Raw genomic sequence first — 23,308 nt, forward strand, 5'->3', positions numbered from 1 at the left:
CCATCACTTAGATTCAAGAGTTTTCTTCAAGCTTCAAGTTAGTGCTGTCTCCTACAGGAAGCCTTCTTTCAATTGCTTAGTTAGCGTTCATTGTCTTGCTCCGGAAATCATCCTGTACTTATCTGTGTAAATATTGTATTGTCTAATAGAATGTAAGGTCTTTGCAGGGAAGACATTTTTGTTTGGTCTCTGGAACTCCAGAGCCTTGCACATTATAGGTGCTAAATAAATATTCATTGATTGAATGACCTTCATTGAGTTCCTTACTAATGAATAAGTTTGCATTGTTCTTATAAAGGTCAAATAAAAACATACTAGAAATGACACTTAATCATCACTCTCTGCCTGAACAAAGAAAAAGATTTTACAACATGACTTAAAGATCAAGACACGTACTGATCTATGACATTGACTTTCAAAAGTAATGTGACTCTTTAACTGTTTAGATACCATTGTCCCAGTCTGAACTTCTATACATCTGTAGGAATTGAAAAAATCATTAGAGGAAATAATGTAAACACACTTTAAAAAGTGTGAGGTAGTATTTAGACTAAGACAAAGAAACATTTAATTTATATTAGATGGCAGGATCTGATAGGACCTCACACCACTTCCAGGCTCTCTCTCTCTCCACATCAGACAAGCCATCATCTCCATCTACCCCACTATCCACCTGAACCTCAGATTCTCCACCTGGGAAGGCAGGTACTGATGGATGAGCACTCACTTTATCTTGTCTGGAACAAGGTCTCTATATCTCTTCCAGGTCATTGCCACATGCTACCTACACTCTGGTCATCTTTTCACTCCAAAACTGTACCCTCCCCATTCCCTTTCCAGCTACTTTTTGTATGTTTCTTCTCCATTTAGACTGTAAATTTCCTGAAAAAAAACACCTTAGTTTTGTCTTTTTTCCTCATATTTCTATCTCTAGTGCTTAGTACCTTCCCAAAACATAATAAACAAATAATAAATGTATGCATGCTCTCTCCCTTATTCATTCTAAAACAGAGATTGAGTCTGAAATCAGTGAGCTTTTAAAAAACATATATTTTGATAACTATTTCAATATAATTGTGTTGCTTTGTAATCATACATATACATATGTGTGTGTATCTATATCTACATCCATCCATCTATCTATCTATCTATGTATCTAAATTTTATGCATTAAAAACATTGTGAGAAGGCATCCCTAAGCTTCACAAGACTGCCAAAAGTATGTGGCACAAAACCAGGTTAAGAAATCGTGAACCAAAATAGGGATATATTTGGTAACAACTAAGGTCACAATAGTATCATAATTTAAAATTTGATTATCCTATAAAAACAACAAATGTTATGTTTTGAAGTGAAACAAAATTAGCCCTTTAGTAAAGAGGATCAAAATTCAAACCCTACATTTGTGTTTCCAGTGAAGAGAAGCCTATAGTAAAGTAAAGCTAGGTTATAGTATTTATTTGAGTTTTAATGACTTTCAAATATATAAATGAGAATAAATGACTTAAAATGCCCCTTTCTACACACCAGAGAATTTGGTCTTCTTGTCTTCAGAGATATTTCAGTGTTTTTATTATAAAAATTTAAAATTCATTGATATTTCTTTTCTTAAAAATTCAATATCATAGGATGATTTGTTAATGCCAATATTTTTTCTTATTTTGTTTAAATGAATATCAATAACAACTCAATATATGTATATATGTATGTGTGTATATGTATGTATGTATGCTTTCATGTACTTTTTGAGTGATAGTCTGATAATTTACTTATCTTGAAGAGGCAGATAAGAGATGAAAACAATAGTTTAAAAAAATCCTGCATTCACTTATTGAGTACCTTTTACATGTCTATGACTATGCTATAAACTGTAGGTGAAGAGAAAAAGTGAATGATGTTCTCTAAAGGGACTTATACCCCATCACTTATGGGAAAGGATTAAAACATATAAGGAAGTATTTTTAAAATGTATATATGCTATGATTTTGTTCATAAGACAACTAATTATCAAAATGAGCTGTTTTCTAAAGAAAGTTTTTATCCCACTTGTACTTGCTATTAAATTGATTCAATACCAAATTATTTTTCCTTCAGAAAATATAAAATGTCAAAAATAGAATTCTTTAAGTATAGATTTTTTAGTGGTAGTGTTATTTCCCCATGCACTGAATAATATCTCCTGGTCAAAGATGACAAATATAAATTCTTATTTCTTAATTTCAAAGCATACTAGAAGTATCGGAATCAACTTAGTGATTTCCCTTTTCTTAATATGCTAAAAATCAGAAACATGTTAATTCTATGTTTTTCAAAGCTCTAGAATCTTCCATCCCACACTCATATAGGAATGCAAGTACCTTTACTGAAAGTAAGTTTAAACAATCTGGGTCATCACTACTTTAAAGAAGGCTGGTGTAGTAGAAAGAGTGCTAAATCTGAAATGATTCAAGATCTCCGTTTATATCTGGCCTCTAACCTTTGCTAGCTGTGTTATTACTCTTATGTTGACTCACTTTGTTATCTCACATCTCTACTTGTGAAGATTCTATCCATTTTTTGGAGTCCATTTCAAATTCCATCTCCTTTACAAAACTTTCCCTGATCCCTCCAATTTCATAACTTTCTCTTCTTATTCTCCCAAAACCTCATAGATCTTTGCTTGTATCTCCTTGTGGTACTTATATTCTGCCTTATAAGGCAATTAGCAATGTTCTTGTCATTTTCATTATTATATTATATGCTCTTTGAGGGCAGGACCTATTTCCTTTGTATCTGTTGATATCCTCTCAGGCCTAGTAAGCACTTAATACACATATGTGAACAAGCAGAACATTTTATTTTCATATTTAAACACATCTACAGAGCTTTTCACTAAATCACAATAAACAAACAAAAAACTCTCACAATACAATTATATTCTGCCAAGTGTCACTACTTAAAAATGTTATATTAAAAAAAACTACTTCAAGAGAAATTACATATTTTACTTCTTTTTACTTACTCTTTACTATTGGAACAAATTCAAGACCTTAGGGAAGCCACTATGTCTACAATTTCCACATTACTTCAAAGCTTCTGATTTTTTTTTTATCAAAAGACTGTGCAAATCCTCTTGCTTGAAGTAGCTGATTTATGATTCATATCAAAAACTATTCTTTGTTCCTAAAGCCTACAATCCAAAATCCCCTATGTGACTTTCTTAAGTAGAATCGTAAGTTTGACCTTTCTAAAAGCTAAAATAATTATAGCACCATTCTACTACTTTTTATTTTCTTGCTAATGTCTTTATCTTCAGTTTAATATTCTGCCATCTATAGTAATAAGAAAGGGCTGAACCGATTGACAGATATGGGCTACCAGAAGTGAAACTTGATTCTAAGATATCTTGCATTTGGTAAAAACAAGACTATAAGTGTTCTGTTTAACAGTATTGAGTTTTCAACCTTTTATGCATATTAAATTGATATAATAAAGAAATACAAGTTAAAATTCAAAACAATAAAAATGTTTCAGTTACTCTTCTGAGTAGTCTCTAAGAAGTGAGAGTCAGCTAACTTTGGAAATGTAAAATAATGTAAATAATAGCTCGCATTTATATAGTTTTTTAATGTTTGTAAAGTATATTGCAAACATTTTATTTTATTCTCACAACAACTCTAGGACATACTATTGTTTTCCCCACGATGAAGATATTGAGGTAGACAGAGGTTAAGTGAATTGGCCAGGCTCACATAGCTAGTATCTTAGGCTGAATTTGAACTCAGGTTCCTCTACCTTCAGTTCTAGAAGCACTCTACCCAGTAAGCTAATGATGTGGGTTCATCATTATAGATATGAGGCAAAAATCTTCAATCAATTTAATTGTGGTTGAAAATAATGAATCAAATAAGAAAATGAAAAGTGCATAGATGTAGAAACTGAATATATGTGATATATATACACACATTTATATATGTATAAAATCACATAAGCTATGATTTTGATAGTGATGCCCAATATTTAAAAGCAAAAGTCTTAAAACTCATCAGTTGCCCCCTTTTCAGTCATGGCTATCAGAGTTAAGCATTAAGACCAGGTTTATTAAAAATAATAAAAAATTACATCTAATGTTCCATCTAAATTTACATATAATTTCTACTTAAATTGAAACAGCCCAACTTTCCAGCATTTTTGTAGCTTACACTTTATATACTCTATGATCCAACTATATTACCCTACTTACAGATAGTCTGATAAGCCATCATATCTCTGAACTCCATGCCTTTTCACTGGATGTTCTCATGCTTGTGATGCTCTTCCCACTCACCTTCATCTCTTTCTTTCCATAGCTTCCTTCAAAACTTATCTCAAGCCCCAACTTCTTCAGGATGCATTTTTCTAATATTCCAAGATGGTGATATCTTTCCATTTCAGGTTACCTTCCATCTACTAACAGTAATCCTGTATGTTCTGAGGTAATTTTTAATATGTTGACTCCTCCATTAGAAAACTAGTTCTATGAAGGCAGTGACAATTTTTGCTTTTTTTTTTTTTGGTATCTTCAGTGTTTTGTGCACATAGTAAATGTTCAATAAATGCTTGAAAATTGAGTGACTATAACATGTTTTATATAGGTAATGTGCTCAAAAGAACTCTTGAAGGTAGATACTTTAAGGATTATTATCCCCATTTTACAAATGAGGAAATTAACATTTAAAGAGGTTGATAGTTACCCAAAGACATCTTTTTAACAAAGAGAAGAGCTGAGACTCTATCCCAGATCCTCTGACACTGAATCTAATGATGTTTTTATTACACTGAAGCTGCATCTTTCATGTGAACACTGGCAAGTTTATCTATATGAAACTATTATAAGAAAAAATATCAACCACGAATCAAATGGCACCAGAAAAATCTGTCCCCAGAGTACTTTTACAATTGTCATTTCATGTGTACCTTCTACTCTAGGAGGAATTAAATTAAATCCAAGATAAGTGAACAGAGTGCATGCAAGTTGTCCCCAGTGAATTAAAGTCACCTGTTTGGATTATCTAAACCTCTAGGTATTAATAGTATTTGTATACCTGATGCTTAAGCTACTCTAGAGAATCTTCCTGCAATTATTCAGAGTGAAAAAAGTGCTACTGGAAATGAACAAATTTTGTAAATTTAAATAATGGGAAGAAGGTGAATATTTCAAATGATAGGTTTATTCAGTAAGTCAGTCAGTTAATAATATTTATTACTTAGCTCACTTACTATGGACTTCACACTGAAAATATAAAGTAAGGAAAAAACATGGTATCAGTTCTCCTTTAGGAGATTATGCAAAAATTGAAATATAAAAAATATATTCAGTATAAATGGAAGGAAATTCATAAGGGCAGGCACTTGCAAGCATGGAATGGGGATGGGGTGAAAAGAGATGTGAAAGGGAAGGAAATTAGTTCTACAGAAGCTGATCTGAGTCTTGAAGGAAGTCAGGGAAGTTGAGAAGTAGCAGTGAAGATGAAAAGCATTCTAGATATGGATGTCAGCCAGTGTCCTTTGTGAGGAACGATAAGTAAGCCAATGTAAATGGATTATATAGTATATGGAGGAGGATAAATTGTAAGAAAACTGGAAAGTGGCCAGGTCATGAAGGGCTTTAAATGGTAGAAAATGATGTTTATATTTAATCTTAAATGTAATAGGAAATTACTGGATATTACTGGATAGGGGAATAACATGGTCTGATGCATGCTTTACAAAAACAACTTCAGCAGCTGATTATTTGGATTGGAAAGAAGACTGAGAAAAGGAGAGGTAAGGAACTATTTCAGTAGTATAAATGAGTGGTGATGGTGTGAGAAATGAGAAGAGACAATGTTGAGAGATATCATAAGGGTAAAAATAACAACATTTGGTCATGCATTTTGCATATTGGGTGAGTGAGGGCAAGGAGTTAAAGGTGACACTGAAATAGTGGACTAAGTGTCCTAAACAATGATAGAGACATCAATAATAAGGATGAAGTTGAGAAAAGGGAAGAATTTGGGAAGAGGGAAGTTGAGGTTTTTTTAGACCTGTTGAGTTTGAAAGGCCTACAGAATCAACTCAATATATCCAGGATGCAGTTGGTGATGGAGAACTGATTCACAAGAGTTACATTAGGGCTGGCAATCCCCTCCCCCTCCCCATTTGGGGATGATATAGAAACATGGATTTGAAAATCATTATGAGCAGTTGAAAAAAATCAAAGGGAAGTCTTTAATGCAATGGCTTGCTTTGAGAAGTAGTAAGTTCTACCTTTTTGAGGTCTTCAAGAAGATACAGGACAAACACTTCTCAGATATAAATAGTGTTTACTTAATATAGGGGTTGGGCTAGATGGCCACTGAGGACCCTTTAAAATATGTGATTCTGGGGGCAACTAGTTGGCACAGTGGATAGAGCACCGGCCCTGGATTCAGGAGGACCTGAGTTCAAATCTGGCCTTAGACACTTGACACTTATTAGCTGTGTGACCCTGGGCAAGTCACTTAACCCTCACTGCCCTGCCCCCCCCCAAAATCAAAATCCGTGATTTAATGATTCAAAGAGACAGAAATTCATCTTAGGGGAAAAGGCACTGTGCAATTGGTGAGACCACCTGTGTCTGGTCAGACACTTTCAGAAATAAGGAAGCTGAGGGCCTGGGAGGTCATGCAAGTCATAAATATCAGTAACAGGCTTTAAACACAGATCATCTAACTGTAGTGCCTATGTTCTTTTCACTGTATTATTCTGTCACAAAGAGCTGATGTAAAGCTGAATAATTAAAACAACAGTTAAATGTGATGAATGGAAGTGACTAAGATAATATCACTATAAATAATTCATAAAATAGTCTAGCATAGAAAATAGTTCTAAAATTGGTGTTGATCACCCCCTCCATATCCTGTGTGCTCAGCCTCCCATTTCCTCTATCCCTTATGTTCTATATTCTGTATCATCTAGATTCTCTATCTCTATCACCTTTACTCCACAACTTTCCTTGTATTCTATTAGAGTCACAAAATGTGTTATTTTCCAGACCAAAACATCCCATCTAAAAAGAGTGACTAAAACTTGAATATGGTATGACTTAAAAAAAAGCCTTGGGAAATATTCTATTCCTCTTTGCATCTCATCCCCAAGCCTTTTAAAGATTACGTTCTTTTTAGTTCTACAATTAACTTTATATTGTTAATTCCTGTTCATCTGTGTACTTAATTTGCTACTACAAATGCTTATAATTATAGTAATAAAAACAAGAAATTCCTCTATTTGACTTCATTTTCCCCCTCCAAGATATGGCAAGAAAGGGTTAAGATTGTGAGAATGATTAAACTTTATCTAGTATGTTAATTATTATTCTATGTGCTGTAAATAACCTCTTAATGGATATGAAAGTTATTTATTAAGATTTTAATTTCATTTATATACATTACACAAAATATATACGCATATGCATAAATATGCATGCACATGTATATGTGCAGATATCTATAAATATTTACATATATGTATAAACACACATATATCTCTGTATACATTTGTGTATTTATTCATTAATTTATTTATTTATTACAAATACAAAATTTCTGAAATAGTTCAGTGGTACTTATGTATCTGGTTGGAAAATTATTCAAATATACATACACATATATAAAATAGGTAGGTATAAGAGACTATGCTAGATGTATGCTTCTCTTCTATAGATATACAAATACATGCACATGTTTGTGTGTGTATATATAATTAAATATGTTTGCAAATGTATGCTGGCTAGAAGAATGCAGAATATATATACATATATAATATGTATACATAAATACAAACATATGTACATGTGTATATATGTATGTATGTATACACGCATGTATGGAACAAAAGTGATTTCCAGATTTGAAGGAATTAATTTTTTTAAACCCAAATGAGTAATTTTTGAACTAACTCCCACCATTCTAAAAATAATGGTTTCATAACAGTCTTGAAATTAAACTGTACAAAAGAAAAAACATAGATCTAATGCTTTTTTTCATCTCTAAGCACAAATACCTAATAAATATGATCTGATAAAAAAGCATACAGCCTAGATAGCAGAAATAGTTTTTATACAATGGAAGTTTTTCATTAATATGTTTTATAGAATAAAAAAATAAAGTTTCCTGTCCTATTTAAATTAGGTACATTTTCTAATATACACAAAATTAAAGTTAATAGGATCATAGCTTTAGTGCTGGAAGGGATTTATAGAGAAGATCTAATCTAGCTCCCTCATTTTGCAGATGGAGAATTTGAAGTCAAGCAAACATTACTGACTCCCTCAAACTCAGAGATAAGAAATGGAAAAGTCTGGATCCAAACTAATGTCTTCTAACACAAAATCCATTGTTTCTTACTGTTATAAATACATATTAAATGCAATCATTTTATCCGCCCCCCAAATAAGTCATTAGAACTGAACACAGGACCATTAAAAGTAATCACACCAAATGCTCACAATTTACAGAAGAGAAAACTGAGGCCCAAAAAAAGAGAATTTAATGCCAAATGTCACAAAGAGAGAAGAGTCAATGTTCAAATCCAAGTTTTCTATCTCCAAGTTCTATAAATTTTTATTCTACCCCCAAAATACAATGTATTACAGATCTTTATAGCATGTTAGCAATTTAAAATGAGAACTGGAATTCTGTGACTCTTAAGATTTGGAACCATAAAATTGACAGATGCATATGGACTTGTGACTTCATAATTTTGCATATTCCTTGAAATTATGTTGATCACCACTCATCGAGGCCTGCCCATCATGTGAAACTCTAATTCACTTCCTTGGTAAGTTGATATGAGTCCACCTAAAGAGCTGTAAACTTTCCTAATTTGTCCAGAAATTCCAAGGTACTAGTAGGGCACTCTGGTTCTCAACTCTAGTGTTATACAGTGGAACGAGTGCTCAATTTGGTGTCAGAGTGCCTGGGTTAAATCCTATCTTTGCCACTTGCACCTGATTCACCTTAAACTCTTTTATTCTCCTTTTCCTCAACTATTGAATCAGGTAGGTTGTACTAGATTCCCTAATGGTCCCTTCTATCTCCAAGCATCTTACGCCTTACCATGTGACTAGTCTATGTTATTTTACATTATATAATTCCCTGATGACATTTTCTTTTCAAAGTTTTGCATCTGTCATATGTTGAAACTGGCTCTCATCCACCCACCAAGCACCTCTCTATTGCTCTTTCTGTGATATTTAATTTCAATTCCTTAAAGACTGTTGTATTCCATGCCTTGCAGCCACAGTAGACTGCTATAATACAGGTATTAAAATATGAGTCTTTGTTTCTTGGAGATGTTTAGGGTCATAAAAGGGACAACAATATTTTGATGTCAAAGCAGTATGACTTCTTTCTCATATTAAATGTTTGGACTGACTTCTTGCCTATTTGTACTGTCTGTATAAATTGATACATACTGAAAACCAGGCTCTTTGGTTTGTCAATTCAACTGCATGTAATGATCTGGGAAACAGTTTTCATCTACTTAATCTTTCCTTCATTAATGATCAAGCTAAACATTTGACTCTGTATAGATCATCCCCAAGAGATTCTGCAGTGGTATTAATTGAATAAATCATGAAAACTTATATGCTACATGTACAAAAGGTATCCCACAAAACCTATTATGTAGAAAATAAGAAAATGAATCCATATTAAAACCAAAGCTTTATCATTTTTAAGATCAATTCTGGGTTGATATATGAGATCAGAGGCAAGATATCATCAAATGGGTTTGTTCTAAAAAGTCTTGGTTTCACGTTTAGCAAAACCAATCCTTTTTGGTTCTATCCTGGTTGTTAATGTTGTGAAATGTGCAGACAGTTTTAGTTGTATTCTAAGTTGTTGAAGGTAAACCAAAAGACATTTAGCCAAAGATATATAAAAATGTATCTACCTCATATTAAATCAAAAGGCAAATGTATGCATACACACACACACATACATACACCTACATAGAATGGAGATATATGCAAAATGGAAGATTATCACTTACCAATGACAGGGAAGCCTCCGGGTACTGTACATCATGGAGTTCATCCAATCCACAATCTGTTATAAAATTCATTGCTGAAATATCTGCTATAACCATCCATATCTAAACAACAAATACAAAAAAAGCATATCAAAACAACACAATTTCATCATGTTTAACAAGAATCATACATAACTGGCTTAGAAGATGAAAACAGTTCAAATTTATAACACATTTCAACTAACAAACACTCTTCTCAACATAACCCTATGATAGGAAGTGTCAGCATCATTTATTTTATACACACACACACATAAATATTAGATAAAGATATTTACTTTTAACATTCACTTTTTAAAAAATTTGAGTTTCAACTTCTTTCCCTTCCTGCCACCCTCCCTGAACTGTTGAGAAGGCAGGCAACATGAAATCAATTATACATACAAAATAATATAAAACAGATTTTCATATTAGCTATTTTTGCAAAGAAAATAAAATGAAAAAAATATGCCTCATCTGGACTCAGACTTCATCAATTATCTCTGGAGGTGGATTATGTTTTTCATCACAAGTCCTTCAGAATTGCCTTGGATTTTTGTATCGATCAGAGTAGTTCTGTGTAAGCATTCTTATCCCAATTCCACAGACAATGATGATACCCAAAGATAATATCCAAAGATGGAATGTTGCACAAAGTCACTTAAGTAGGGGAGTTATACCTTCATTTCAGGATGCTGCACCAAAATCCATTGTTTTTATTCACTACATCTTACTTTTTCCCCTATCATACATTAGTTAGTGGAAAATAAATGTGCTTATTATTAATTTCAGTTATGACAGAAACATTTCAGTAATAAATAAAATTGGGCCTTATGTTTTTACCTCTAACCTCCTCCCCCCAAAAGAGTCACACAAGTTTAGGCAAAGAGAAGCTGCTTTATGAATGCATATTGACAAATTTATCACTGAAATTGAGAAAAATGCTTGGATTAATAAATAAGATAAATTATCATTACAATTCTAAATTAAATTCTATGTTTGTTTTCTTTTTCAGAATCAGAAAAAGGGGGTAGGTGAGAATGTATGACATAATATGGAAATTGTTTGAAGAGGGAACTAAAAATAGCTTCTTTAGAAGTTTTAATCCTATGAAGAATATTGAGATAAAAGAATTAATAAGCAAGTATAAGGATGATGAAACAAAGAATAATAGTTTAGAACAAAAAAAAGAATAGATTTAATTAAGATGTTGAGGAAAATAAATATTTTTTATAAAAAAGTTATAGAAAAGGAAAAATAAACAAAATAAGTTGAAGGGGCAGAGAGGAAGAGGGATGTTACTTAATCACTTAGAGGAAAAAGAGAAAATGAATATCATTACTAGATAAAAAGGAAAAAAAGAAAATAGGAATTTGTTGTTTAAATGAAAGTTTCAAACAAGGGAATGGGTGGCATTTTGGAGAGGTGTTATATGAGACAGGGAGATAGAATCTGTGAGAATGATGGCTTAAAGTACATCGAGCAAAAATAACATCCAAAAAGTACTTTACAGAGAAGCAACATCAAAAATTCCAAATTCAAAAATTCAAAAACATTAGAAGCAAATAAAGGAAAATATAAACCTAACTGTTCTAACATTAAATATAATATATCCAGGAATTCTAAGAAAACAAAACCCCACAATCTATTCTTTCTCTCCTAGAGAGAAGGGGAGTGTGGGTATGATGTCCATGTCATGCCAAAGCTACTCATATGAAAGTATACAGAATGAACACAAAGTAGATACAAGATAATCTCAAAGGAAAAGTAATAGGTAAGGTAACACAGAAAGGACCCTAGAGAAACCGGCATTTGAGTGGAGTGTTGAAGGAACCCACAGATACTAAGAAGCCAAGTAATGAGAGAATTTCAAGCATGGATATAAGATACTGCAAAGGTACAAGCATAGCAGATGGGGCACTTTAAGTGAGAAAGGGCAAATAAGCTGTTGTTGCTATACCATAGAGGCAGCAGAGAGGAGTGATGTGTTAGAAGACTGTCAAGATAAGAAAAGGCCAGGTTACTAAGAGCTTTAAATGTCAAAAAAAAGGAGTTTATATATGATCCAAGAAATGATAGATATTTGAGTTTATTGAGTAGGTGGAGTGCTATGGTGAGAACTGAGCCTTAGGGAAGTACTGACTTAATGCCTAGTACTTATAATTTCTCAGGGTATGAAGGGAGGATTCCAATAAAACTGATATAAATATTGAGGGAAATCTCATTCTCTTCTATTGGTCTGACAAGCAGAAGACAAACAGATCGTTTGTATTACTCTCTATTTCAAAAGGATATGTGATTCTCCATCCTATCTTCCCTTCTGCAAATTCTCCCTACACACACAGATTGGATATGTGATGAGAAAAAAAAAATATTATATATAGTAAAACCTCAAAATGATTCTCAGTAAACCCAATCCTGTGAATATGTAAAACATGACAGTAAAACATTTAGATACATGGTTAATTTCTCACCCAAACACATTATATAGCCCATGTCACAATTTAGTTCACACATTTTGCTACTTTTTAAATAAACTTTTCAGAGAAATATTTGTTTGCAACAAAATCTCGAGGGAAACAAGTATAAAGTACAAGCCCCATAATTTCAAGAAACTAAAATGATTTTCATGCTAAGGAAGCTAAACTTTTAAAAATAATGTTCTAGGTAGCAATTAACTTAATTGGTGTTCATTAAGAGAGATTCTTGAAAGACATTTTAGGATTAAAATATTTTATGAAAATTATGCACTCTTAAAATATAATAACATTTGACCTAATATAAAAATAGCCATTCATGATAATATATAATTGGCACCAATAGTCAAGTAGCTATAAATGAGTATTCTTAAAAACAATTCACTCCTGACAGGTCCTTGGAGAGTTCAGTAGAAGCACTTAGCCATTAAAGGCAAAGACAGTAAAGCAATCGCTTGGTGTGAATTACTAATTATGCAACTGTTTTACTAATATATGGAAGAAAAACAAAGATACATGACTTTAGATGAAATTTATATTCACTTATTTCTTCACTGATGCTGTATCACTCCAGGGAATATAATTGCTTCCCTGAACTAGACAAACACTGAATGCCTGGAAGTATACAACATTTATCCATCCAGGGCCTTTTGATTGGGGAGTAGGGCTATGGGATATGCTTTATTTTTACATTGAAGCAAAATGAATTAATAATAAAATTCACCAAAAATTTTTTTAAAACCCAATATTTTCCTTTACAGATAGAGCTATAAACTCATCTTAATAATAAGTAATACAAGAAGGGTGGTTTTAGTACTCACACTTGCTTAGCCAATCATATGTCTGTGTACATGTATGTGTCTGTGTGCATGTGTGTGTGCATATGTATATACATACACATACGGATAAGGATCCGTACACATATGTGTCTGTGTGTAGATGCATATATGTATGTGTATATATATATATATACACACACACATATGTATTTAGCATTCAACATAATATTACATTCACACACACATGACTTACTCTAGTTGGATCAATGGATAGCAGTCTTTATACTATTATACATTAAAATCAAAGAATTAAGTCAGAGAGATAATTACTAACTGAAAGATAAATTTAAGGAGTTATACCCCCTAAAAAGTCACCCCAAGCAATATAATTTCCAATGACATTATTAATTATCTCTTTGGGAACATGAAACTATGTTATTTTATGGCAGTAAGTCAAATCACTATAGGATAGATACTAGCTAAACATTCATTCCTAGATCTGCTCTATTCAATCTGATTTCTCCTTGGGATAACACAGCCTTTCTTCTGTTCAGAGATGCTCCCACTGCTCTGCTTTCCCTCAAAATTGATAAAACATTGGGTTGCTCAGTGCTTCTACCTGCCCAATCTCTGTGGCTCTGTCCAGTACTCTCCTCAGCAACAGGGATGTTCCTCTTTCCTCACCCAAGATCAATTCATCTCATCTTCAGAGTTGAAATATTGAGAAATTCTGGACTCTGAATCTAATGAACTCACTTTCTTTCTCCTCCTCCATGGTCACCCCAGCTATTCTAGAAATGTTCCTGGCAAACTCTGCCTCACCCCCTCTACTGTTTCTCCAATTCATACCCTTGTTTTTAGGCAATTGGCTATCCCCTGCAATGATTGTTCACCTTACATGGTCCAGGGAATCAATTAATGATTCTATGCAGTATATGTTTCCAAACATTATAGTCATAATTCCAAACCACAAACACAAAAGCACAAGTTTTCTTGTAGAACCAAACAGAAGGCTAACAAATTGAGTTACTTTTGACCAAACATATGCAAACATGAATACAACCACAAAAATATTTAAATTGTAGCACAAATACAGAAAGGGATTACTTATTATTAAAAAAAAAAAAACAACATTGTTGGAGACAGCTAGGTGGCACAGTGGAAAAAGCACCAGCACTGGATTCAGGAGGACCTGATTTCAAACCTGGTTTCAGACACTTGACACTTACTAGTTGTGTGACCCTGGCCAAGTTACTTAATCTTCATTACTCCACAAAAAAAGAAAAACAAAAAACCCCACTGTTTAAGAGAGTAACAAAAATTCAATAAAAACCTACTATTCATCTTCTGTAGCATACTAGATGTAATTCAAGAATGGTACTGTAAATTGCAATCCCTTAGTTGTATCAGTTCTTAAAGAATGCACAACTGAGTGATTATCAAGCACTAAAATTACCTGTACTACATCAAGTGAAACAATACTGAGATTTTACAAAATTAACTGAAAAAAATCAAATACAATTTGGTTTACTTTATGAGTTAGGCAATCTCAAAAAAGTAAATTTATGAATTTATGTTAAGAATATATAATCATGCCCTTTCCCCTTCATTGGCTGAAGAATAGATACATTTTTTTTTTATTCTCAGTTAAAAATGTTTCAGTATACAAAGGTTTGAAAAATAACACTCTCTTGTAGGGAAACAATTTCCTGGTCATCATCTTCGCTACCTAAGAAGGAACAGAGAAACAGAACATTGTGTTGTACACTATCCTTCCTAATCCCCTTCCCTTGCATATTTTATGTGGATACAATCAGATTAAATGAATAAGGGCTTTTAAATGAGAAAAAAAAGATGTCAAAATGAATAGCATGTACATTCAGCAAAACACATCAAAATCAGGAGTGATAAGTCCCATTCTTGTGCATTTTCTGTTTGCATATAACTCCTTCCCCCCCACCCCCTGCCAGTACCAACTAGAGAAACTGCCTAATTCTCCCCATGTTCTTCACTTAAGGTTCCTCCTTAAGTCACTACATAATTAGTAATCCCTCAAATTCCTATATTGTTGGAAAGCATCTTAACTAGGGCAGCCAGCTACTTTATCACTTTGTCTAAATTAATACCCCTTGGATATTCACTGTAGACCAGGCAAGTACATACTCTGCACATTTACCCTTATTTTCTCATCAAACTCAATCTTTCCTATGACCCATTCATTTTCTTCTCATTCTTTCTCTAAAACCTATTTTAACTTGATCATTTAAATTAAAGTGCCTTCTTTATTTAAGGTATACTATGCTGGGAGATGGGAAGGCAGGGGAGTGTGTGGGACAGAAGGGAGATAATTCCTGCCCTCAGAAAGCTTAAATTCTCCTTTTGGGAAGGTGTCATTTTTAATGATAGGCAAATACAGCATATATAAAAAATGATTTAAGGTTGCGAATCAACAAAGACAGCAATCAGTAAAGGTCTTGTGAGGGAGGTGACACTTAAGCCAAACCTTGAAAGGAATAAATGATTTCAAAAGTTAGCAGAATTTGTAAATGTACAGAAAGTCTTATGGAAAAAAATCACTTCCTAATAATTAGAAATTTTTTAAAAATGGAATAAGATGCCTCCGGAGGTGGTAAATTTCCCCACTGTGGAGATTTTTTTTTTTTAAAAACAAAAGCCATGTAACTACTGGAAAGATGTTTCAGAGAGGATTCTAGTTAATTAGCTTCAGATAGCACCTGAGATCCCTTAAAATTATAAAATTCTGTGATTCCTGTGGCATTCTAAATATTCAGTTCATTATTGTTCTCATCGATTCACTGAAAAAAGAAATAAATTGTTGCATTTTGCAGTGAAAGAGCTCTCTCTGTTCTTTGAAATGAACTCAGTAAAATACATTGGACTTGAGACTTCAAGAAATAGTCACTTAATGTATTTATAATATCTAAAATAGCTATAGTTGAGCCACGATTTTTAACATTAATAAATAATACAAACACATTTGAATAGCGGGTCTTATTGCCTTTAAAAACAAATTTACAAATTGTCCAATCACGTTGTGTAGAGAACTTGCTGATATTCAGCCCATATTGTATCACGGTGAAGTGCCACAGATTGGGTTTGGTATAAAAACAAGTGATTATAGTAAACCTATGTGAAAAACAATGGTTAAATGTTTTTACTAAGAAAGGACAAGAATCATGGAAAATATTAGCAATTTAAATCAGAAAAAAAAAACCACCAAAATAGTGTGATACTTAAACACCAAACTCAATTCACTTTTATCTTCACATTTTGAATGGGAAATAATTTTAAAATAAGACTATGAACTAACAATCATCAAACATAACTATTCTTATTATAAACCATGACCCTCACTAATTCACAAAGTCATCTGAAGTCCAGTCGCTCCTCTTCTACCCCATTACTTGCATTTCCTTTCTACTGGCTCTCCAGTTTGTTCTGTTGAACTGCAGTGAAATTGAACCACCTGGGGCAGCTAGGTGGCGCAGTGGATAAGGCACCAGCCTTGGATTCAGGAGAACCGGAGTTCAAACCCAGCCTCAGACACTTACTAGCTGTGTGACCCCCATTGCCCAGCAAAAAGAAAGAAAGGAAGGAAGGAAGGAAGGAAGGAAGGAAGGAAGGAAGGAAGGAAGGAAGGAAGGAAGGAAGGAAGGAAGGAAGGAAGGAAGGAAGGAAGGAAGGAAGGAAGGAAGGAAGGAAGAAAGAAAGAAAGAAAGAAAGAAAGAAAGAAAGAAAGAAAGAAAGAAAGAAAGAAAGAAAGAAAGAAAGAAAGAAAGAAAGAAAGAAAGAAAGAAAGAAATTGAACTAGCTATTGTTTCATCAAAAGCATGTTGGCTTAAAAAATGACTGAAAAGTAGACTCTTATTTTATAATTAATAAGCACATAACTAGGGCTTTTCTTTCTTAACTGATCAACAATGTTTAGCTTTAAATATCAGAAATGGCTTAGCTGTTAATAACGTTTACAGCATATAGCAAGAAAGCTGAACCCATACTGCAAAGGATGAATTTATTAATAGTGGCATTTTACTGACATTAGCTTGCACATTTTAAAGAAATGCTTAGAGAATTTTTTTGCACTGTACAGATAAGTGCTTTTAAAGTTGTTGTTGTTGTTGTTTTCCAACAAGAATCCCTTTACTAGTTCCTACACTTTGCAAACACAGCAGTAGAGAATAAGAAATCCAAAATAATGAAAAAAATTTTCTCCTAAATATATATACACATACACATGCATACACATAAATGTGCACACATATATGTGTATATAGTCTTTATTTTGAATGCTTAATTTTACTTTCTGTTCATATCACTTACATTTCAAATGAAATAATGATGACTGCAAATTTGCACTTTTCAAACTTTAGGAATAGTTTTATTTGTATAAATGTTTTAAATAAACAATTTGCTTATTTTCCTTTTACATAAAAGCATTCTGATTATAAAAATCTTGCAGTTTTTACTAAAAAGAATAGAATTCATTTATTAAAAAGGCATAAATTAATAGAATGTTCCTATAAATTTTTGAAAAGAAAAAACAACATAAAATCTCAATCTTCTTTTAGATGACTCCATGATCATAGAATTTAGTTATATCTCTGTTTGAAAGGATATAGATAATGGTTTCTTTTCTGATAATCACTTCTCATTGGAAAAATAAGCAAATTGTTTGATTCTGTGGTCATGAAATTGGAACGAAGTTAGATGCTTAGGTCAAGAGGTCAAAGTAGAGGGAATCATGGATTGATCTTTCACTGCTAAATTCTCTCTCAATCCCACATGGAAATGTCATTTTCCTTGATGGTCACATTGTCCTTTATAATTATTTTATGTGAGGAAGCAATGTGAACAGAAGAGGCTTTGATCATCCTGTGGGGAAAAAAATCATATTTCTAAGACAGGGAGAATTTCAGAGATCAATGAACCTATAAAATATCCTAAAATAATAATCATTTAGATTCAACTTAAAGATCTCTTCTCAAAGCAAATTGTTTCATTTCTAGAAAACTCTTTTGAAAGCATTTTCCATAAGACACAGCAATTTTTTTCTGCAATTTCCTTCCATTCCTTCTTGTTCTGCTATCTGAGGTCCAACAGAGAAAGTCTAATCCCCTTTTCCCCCACAAAATGCTTGAAAACAGCTATCTTTGGTGGGGGAGGGGGAGGCACTGTGAATAGAGTGCCAATACTAGAGTCAAAAAATTCATCTTCCTGAAGTCAAATCCGGCCTCAGACATGTACTAGCAGTGTGACACAGAGCAAGTCACTTCACCCTGTTTGCCTCAGTTTCTTCATATATAAAATGAACTGGAGAGGCACATAGCAAACCCACTCCTATATATTTGCCAAGAAAATTCTGAATGGAATCCCAAAGGGTTGGATGCAACTGAAAAACAACCACCAGGTTCAGTAACAGCACTTAATTCATATTTATAATTGTCAACTCAGTTACAAAAACTGAGCCACGGCTATGATTTTCTTTCAATAAGAACAAAAGTTCTCCAGAAGGGGAAGAGTATATGTGAATTCCAAGTTTCCTCTAACACCATAGCTTCTCTATCTGCATCAAATGTTTGTGTGGAGGTAGAGGGACAACAAAAATGAGTCAAGGGGGCAGCTAGGTGGCTCAGTGGATAAAGCACCGGCCCTGGATTCAGGAGTACCTGAGTTCAAATCCGGCCTCGGACACTTGACACTTACTAGCTGTGAGACCCTGGGCAAGTCACTTAAACCACATTGCCCTGCAAAAAAAAAAAAAAAAATGGGTCAAGGCATAGGGTCTACTAAAGTACCTGAGCACCATTTAAACAATTATACATTATTAAAGCCAAGGCTACAGGATAAAGATATAAGCAAGAATTGAATCAGAACCTCTGGACCTACAGTTAGAAGGGACTATTAGCAGTCTCATAGCAGTAATTAACTGACTAATAGCAAGAGGTATGGGAGTGATAGAGATAAGTTTAACTGATTCCAGTAGGAAAACATGTTTTTACTGAACTTCCACTAAAATGGCAACAATGTATGAATACCTTGGCAACTCAGAATGCATTTGAGCTCCTGCTTGGTGATGGCGGATAAAGGGGAGAAGCAAGTTAAAATACCAAATTATACTCTAATGGATTCTGCATGAAATATATAAAGGTTTCCCATTGCAGCTTCTTTCCAGTGTATATCAGCAGCTGCATAACACCCACTTGGATTTAACTATATAGAGTTGACTCAGAGCTTTCCTGAACTTCCTTTTAGAAACATTCTTACATGTCATAGTCAAATCACTAATACAATGAATGACTGTGAACCTAGAAAGTCCTGGGTCTTCTTAAAACTAAAATAGCAAGAAGAGAGTGAGTTGAAATTCAGAAAGATGGAAAACATAAACTTTCAGAATTATTTTCCTGAATATAGATTGCTGATTTTACAGATGCCTATCTCTAAACATAAAGGGATTAGTTTATGTTTACAAAAAAATCCTTTCACAAACAAGCATTCTAAAGAGCTAGATCTCTGCTAGATGAGGGAGGAAAAAGGGAGGGACCATATCAAGTGATGGAAGGTAACAAATCTAGTTGTAGGTGTTACTGTGACAATTGATTGACAATAGTATTTCCTAGCTCAATAAAGGGAATCAACCCAACAGCAAACATTCTTTAGGTATCTGTGCTTTCTAGGCACAGGGGATACAAAGGCAAAAGAGAAATAGTCCCTTTCTTAAAGGAGCTATTATTTTAATGGGGGTGGAGTGGGGAGAAGATTTGAACATATAGCAGCTTTATTTTTTTAAAAAGATAGACATAAAAAAATAAATTAAAAACAAAAAAAAATTGATACAAGATAGTCTTGCCATTTAAGACACTAGCTGCTGGGGACCACGAAAGATCTTATGCAATAGTCTGAACATGAGATGGGACTATTTTAATTTCCTTCCTTCCTTCCTTTCTTCCTTCCTGCAGGACAATGAGGGAAGTGACTTGTCCAGGGTATGTCTGAGGCCGAATTTGAACTCAGGTCCTCCTGAATCCAGTGAATGTGCTTCATCCACTGTGCCACCTAACTGCCCCTGAGACTATTTTTTAGTTAAGTCATGTCTGACTCTGACTCCATTTAAGGTTTTCTTGGCAAAGTTACTGGAGTGGTTTGCCATTCCTTCTCCAGCTCATTTCACAGATGAGGAAACTGAGACAAATTGTATGATTTGATGCTGGATTTGAACTCATGAAGATGAGTCTTCCTGATTCCATGACCACTACTGTATCTACTCAACTACCTAGCTGAGACTTATAGGAAACTAGTGATTCTATGAGGTAGAAAAGGAAGAAATTACATTCCAGGCTTTGGAGATGGCCACTGCAAAGTCATTAATATAGGAGATAGTACAGTTTGGGCCAAAAGTCATGGAGGAGTTTTAATATTTAATAACTCTTTTATTTTTATTGTTATTTTATAATACCATAGCATCATATATATCATATATAGGAAATGATTTTATATTACATGAGAAAAATAAAATCTCATAAAGCAATAAATAAAGAAAAAGAATTTTCAAAATTTATTAAAACATCCTGACTTTTGGTCCACCCTGTGTTAATTGTGAGAATCAGCAAGAAGACCAATCTGGCTAAACTGTACAGCATGAAAAAGAGTAACAGCCTCCTCTCTCAACTCACTCCTGACTCTCCAACATGAGCCATCATGCCTCAGTTGCTTTCACATTCTGGAAGATCTCTTCATTCCTGTATGTCACCCCTTGATAAATTCTTCCCAGCACCTCCATTTTGAGGAAGTGCCCAGGCCATCCTTCATTTTTTTCCTTACTCTGCTGCTGAGTCTTTAGACATCAACAAAATGTGCCCCTGCACCCGGCTTTTCAGCTCTTTTATGTTATCTTCCCTCACTAGAAAGTAAGCTCATTAAGAGCTTACTTTTTGCTTGTATTTGTATTCCCAATGATTACAACAGTATCTATAAACAGTAAGCACTTAAAAGACTATTGTCCAAATGGCCAAGGAGTAATTGGCAGCAAGACAGAAAAGGCATAAGATATGGTCAGGTTGTGAAGGGTTTAAAATTCCAAAGAAATTAATTCAAATTTTGTCCTAGAAGTTATAAGGAATTACTAGAGATTTGACAGGAAAGGATGACATGATCAGAGTTACTCTTTAGGAAAAAAAATATTCTATTAATGCATGGTCAAAGGATATACACAAACAATATTCTTATGAAGAAATCCAAGCAACCAATAACTATTTGGGGGAAAATGTTCTAAACCACTAATAATTAGAGAAATGCAAAATTAAAACAACTCAGAAGCTGGCAAAATTGACATATGTAAAGGGGTTGCTGGAAACCAGGACTGTCAATATACTATTGGAAAAAAAAATACTATTGGAACTGCAAATTAGTTCCATTATGCTGGAAAGCAGTTTGAAACTTTGCCCTCCCTCCATTACTAAATTGTCCATACTCTTTTATCCAAAGATATCACCACTAGGCCTATATGTAAAATAAATCAAAGAATGGGGGGAGGAAGATTCCATATGTACAAAAGATATTTATAACAGCTATTTTTGTGGAAAACCTTGTGGTTTTCCCACAAGGAAAGTAAAAGGGTATCCATAAAATAAGGAATGTCTGAAGAGATTACCTTACATGAATATAATGAAATATTAGGGTTATGAAGGGGATACTTTCAAAGAAAGATGGGAGAACTTGTATGAACTAATGCATGGAAGGGGCAACTTGGTGGCACAGCAGACAGAGCTCAAGAGATATTAAAGCCCTTGAATACTAGTTGTGTGACCCTGGGTGAGTTGTTTAAACCTGATTGCCCCAGTTTCCTCATCTGTAAAATTTTCTGAAGAAGAAAATGGCAAACCACTCTTGTCTCTTTGCCAAGAAAATCCCAAATGGGTTCATGAAGAATCAGACACAACTAAAACAGCTGAACAAAAACTTAGGGGAAAGTAAGTAGAAGCAGAAGAATACATGCAATAATAATAACATTGTAAATACAAACAATTTTGAAAGAATAAATAACTGAACAGCCCAGTGACCAAGCATGATTTCAGGACAATAGCACTATTCATCTTTTCACAGAGAAGTGATAGATATAGTGTGTAGAATGAGACACATGTTGTACATGACCAGTGCAAAAATTTGCTTTGCTTGACTGGATATATTTATTGCAAGACTTTTGGTTTTATTTTATTTTCTAATGGTGGGGGGGGGTGTGGGAGAGAAAAGTATTTTTGGTTGAAAAATAAATTAAAACTTAAAAATGATTTTGGCTGCTCTGTGGCAGATGGATTGGACTGTGGAGAGATTTAAAACAGCGAGACAAATTAGAAGCTTTACAATAGTCCAGGACAAAGGAACCTGAACTAGGTTGGTAGTTGTGTGAGTGAGAAAAAGAGACAGATGCAAGAGATATTGTGGTAGTAGAAATAAGATTTTACAACTGCATGAATAGGGGTCAGCTAGGTGGCGCAGTGGATAGAGCACGGGCCCTGGAGTCAGGAGTATCTGAGTTCAAATCCGGCCTCAGACACTTAACATTTACTAGCTGTGTGATCCTGGGCAAGTCACTTAACCCCAATTGCCTCACTAAAAAAAAAAAATTAAAAAAAACAACAACAAACAACTGCATGAATAGTGAGGTTAGTGATGACATCAAGGTTGCAATCTAGGTAACTGTAGGCATGGTAATGCACTCAAAAGAAACACATAGGTTTGGAAGAGTGGTAGGATTTTTTTCAGGGGGTGGTAGAAATAATGAGTTCTGCTTTTAGACATTTTGTAAGTGTCTATTGTACATCTGGTTTATAGTGCCTAATAAGGAGCTGATGATAAAGGACCAGAGCTCAAGAGATATTGCAGCTGGGGGGTCATAGGGCCATATAATAGGATTATTGATTTAGAGCTGGAAAGAACATTAGGAGTCATCAAATCCAAACTCCTCATTTTATATTTGAGTATATT

General features: G+C 33.8%; 1 protein-coding gene and 1 pseudogene across 2 annotated transcripts in view; both read right to left on the reverse strand.

Moving 5' to 3' along the window:
• CHRM3 (cholinergic receptor muscarinic 3) overlaps positions 1 to 23,308 on the reverse strand; it is a 633,202-nt gene that overhangs the window by 408,953 nt on the left and 200,941 nt on the right. For both annotated transcript variants that reach the window (XM_043964242.1, XM_043964241.1), the window contains exon 2: positions 10,033 to 10,134. The gene's annotated coding sequence lies outside the window, so the exon portion shown is untranslated. The remainder of the gene's footprint in view (positions 1 to 10,032; positions 10,135 to 23,308) is intronic.
• The window catches only part of LOC122754705, a 145,770-nt pseudogene that overhangs the window by 3,693 nt on the left and 118,769 nt on the right, over positions 1 to 23,308 (reverse strand).

The sequence above is a fragment of the Dromiciops gliroides genome, chromosome 4 (genome assembly GCF_019393635.1).
Source record: "Dromiciops gliroides isolate mDroGli1 chromosome 4, mDroGli1.pri, whole genome shotgun sequence".
Lineage (NCBI taxonomy): Eukaryota > Metazoa > Chordata > Mammalia > Microbiotheria > Microbiotheriidae > Dromiciops > Dromiciops gliroides.